We start from the raw sequence: 3052 nt of genomic DNA on the forward strand, positions 1-3052 counted from the left end.
AGATTGGCAGCCATTATGAAGTCAAACAACAACAAGTGCTGGTGAGGATGTGGGGAAAAGGGTACACTTGTACATTGCTGGTGGGACTGCAAATTGGTGCAGCCAATTTGGAAAGCAGTATGGAGATTCCTTGGAAGGCTGGGAATGGAACCACCATTTGACCAGCTATTCCCCTTCTTGGGCTATTCCCTAAAGACCTTAAAAGAGCGTGCTATAGAGACACTGCTACAACAAAGTTCATAGCAGCACAATTCACAATAGCTAGACTGTGGATCCAACCTAGATGCCCTTCAATAGATGAATGGATAAAAAAAAAGTGGCATTTATACAAAATGGAGTATTACTCAGCACTAAAAAATGACAAAATCATGGAATTTGCAGGGAAATGGATGGCACTAGAGCAGATTATGCTAAGTGAAGCTAGCCAATCCCTAAAAAATAAAAGCCAAATGTCTTCTTTGATATAAGGAGAGCAACTAAGAACAGAATAGAGAGGAAGAGCATGAGAAGATCACCAATAAACAGGGATGAGACGGGGGAGGGAAAGAGAGAGAGAAGGGAAATTGCATGGTAAAGGAAGGAGACCCTCATTGTACTATTTTTCTTGACTGTCTACCTCACAAATCATTTTTCCTATTTTTATCTCATCTCTTTTCAGAGATGAATCCTTCTTCTATCCTACATCTTTCTGATCTACAGATCTATCATTTAAAATTCTTCCATTCTTTGAATTACATATTTGTCTTCTTTTGGGGTCTGGAATTTGTAAATCCCATTTTTTTAGCTGGTCCTCATGCTCTGCTATAAGATCCCCTCCTTCCTTCTGGATCCTGGGTCCCACTCTTACCACCCCAGTAGAGAACGAGGTCCTGCCCTCCTAGGCTGCTGTGCTTCACCCTGCAGGCCAGGCCAGCTGCCTCCCCAGCTGCCACATCCAGGGTTGCTTGGAGATACCACGTGCCATCAGCATTGGGCAGGAAGTCACCTCTCAGAGTGGCCTCCTGCTCCTGTTCACCTTGCATCCACATCACCCACACAGGCTTTGGGTAGAATCCAGACACATGGCACACCAGCAGCAGATGGCCAGGCTCAGGACTGGGGCCACTGGACAGCCAGGCCTCAGGCTTCACTGCAAAGAACAGAAAAGGCATCTAGACACAGACTCTAACCTTGACTGTGACATTCAGAACTCCATGTAAGACTACCAAGACACATCGTTCCCACTTCTGGAAATGTCACTCATTATCCATTTCTCTTTTTATCCTGAATTTGACTTAAACATAGAAAAATTCTTTGAGATGGAGTATAAGACTGACCTTGTCGCTGGAGATAAGTCTTCCCTCCATCAAGGAGACCCAAGGTGAAACGTGGGAAGATGTCACTGATGAGTTTATGTATCGTATGTTTGAAGGCTGGGCTGAGATTGAGTAGTAGGCAGGCTTTCTGGGCTTTTCCCCCACCCATTGGGGATGGTAAGAATGTTTCATTCTGAAAGCTCATGAACTCAAATCCTTGGATTGCTATCTGCAGGAAGCCTACAAAATCCTTCCCGGAATGCAGTTCACAGCCTAGTATAACCTGTAGATCAAAGGAATCTGGGGGAAGAGGAGTAATGAATTAGAGTAGAAAAATAAGAAAATGAAATGAGCAGAAGCCAAAGAGAATAGATGCAGAAGAGAGTTTGGGGAGCTTAAGGGAAGGGAGCCAAGTGTGCTTTGATCAGAGGTTCACAGTAACAAGAACTGGTCAGAGCTGGAGATGGAGGAAGAGATGATAATATGAGGAAGGGAGGGAATTGTTCAAAGGTGATAGTGATGGTGTGGGGGTGAAGGACTTGATGCAAGAGAGCAGAGACTGTAACAAACCAGGAGGAAAGTATCCGTGGTTACTTTAAGGGTTTAGACAGGGATGACAGAAGAGATTAAATGGAAGAGAAAATAATACTTCAAGGAGTCAACCAATGATTGAGGAAGGAAGCTGAGGGTACCTGGTTGAAGACTGGGGAAAAGGGTGGCCACTAGATGCCCTGAGAAGAGATAATAAAACACAGCCCTGCAGTCAATGAGAGAGCAGTTCAATAGGGGAAAAACTGAAGGTTTTTGAAGAATCAGGTTTTGGCTTATAGCACTTGGCCAGGGTGTGACTGTAATCTTATGCTGAAGAGAGTGGAATTGGAATCAGAGCAGAGAAGGCTGTTTCCCTGAGTAATCAAAAGTTCACTGAGATGCCCCTACCCTCATCCCTTCCTTCTCCTCAGCAAGGGAACTAAACTCACCTTTAAACATTAATTGAGAAATGTAAAATCCCTGATGATTAGTGAAGTATGTGTGGAAAAACCTTTCCAGATCCATCAACTCATTATTACTGAAGTTGCCCCTGGACCAGGGATACAGGAAAATGATGGCACCCGAGCTGCTGTTCCATCTGTGTGTCTGCAGCTCCCCCAACCAGCCTGAGCCCAGATGTTTCCAGGTATGGTTGTGAAAGGATGATGTCTGGATGACATAAAAGGAGACAGGCTCCTCAAACCCTGTGGCAAAAGAATAGATAGAATGGGTAGAAATCAAACACTGCGAGGAAGAAACTGATAGACACAACCTGATCTTTTCTTAAAATTGGGAGCCATCTCGCCACAAAGCCATGAAAAGATAATTTCAGCTTTACTATAAATTACTGTAAATTTTGAACCTGCTTGGAATGCCTGCCCATGCCTTGAACTCACCCATGCCTGGCTCTCTCTGACCAGATAGCAGCCTTCTCTGAAACTTCAGTGATGCCTCATAAATCTTGGCCTTCCCTGGCCAGATAACAACCCTCTCTGAGGCTCTAGTGACCTTCATAAATTCTGATGCCCGGGCCAGCAAAAATGTCATGCTCGTCAGACCTTTGTTATCTGTAACCCCCCTTTGTGTAACTTTATGGGCTATAAAGCTGAGCTGTAGGAAAGCTGCTGCTGCTGTCTTGTTCCCACGGTTTTGGGTGGGAGAGGCAGCCCAGCAGGTCGAAATAATAAGCTTGCTTTAATTTGATTTTAATTGGAGTCAGTGGTCTT

The 3052-nt window shown here is 44.5% G+C and overlaps 1 pseudogene; it reads right to left on the reverse strand.

The window, feature by feature from the left end:
• Nucleotides 1-2560, reverse strand: part of LOC107160605 — a 6595-nt pseudogene extending 4035 nt beyond the window's left edge.
• Nucleotides 2561-3052: the final 492 nt, after the last annotated feature.

Source organism: Marmota marmota, unplaced genomic scaffold (assembly GCF_001458135.2).
Source record: "Marmota marmota marmota unplaced genomic scaffold, marMar, whole genome shotgun sequence".
Lineage (NCBI taxonomy): Eukaryota > Metazoa > Chordata > Mammalia > Rodentia > Sciuridae > Marmota > Marmota marmota.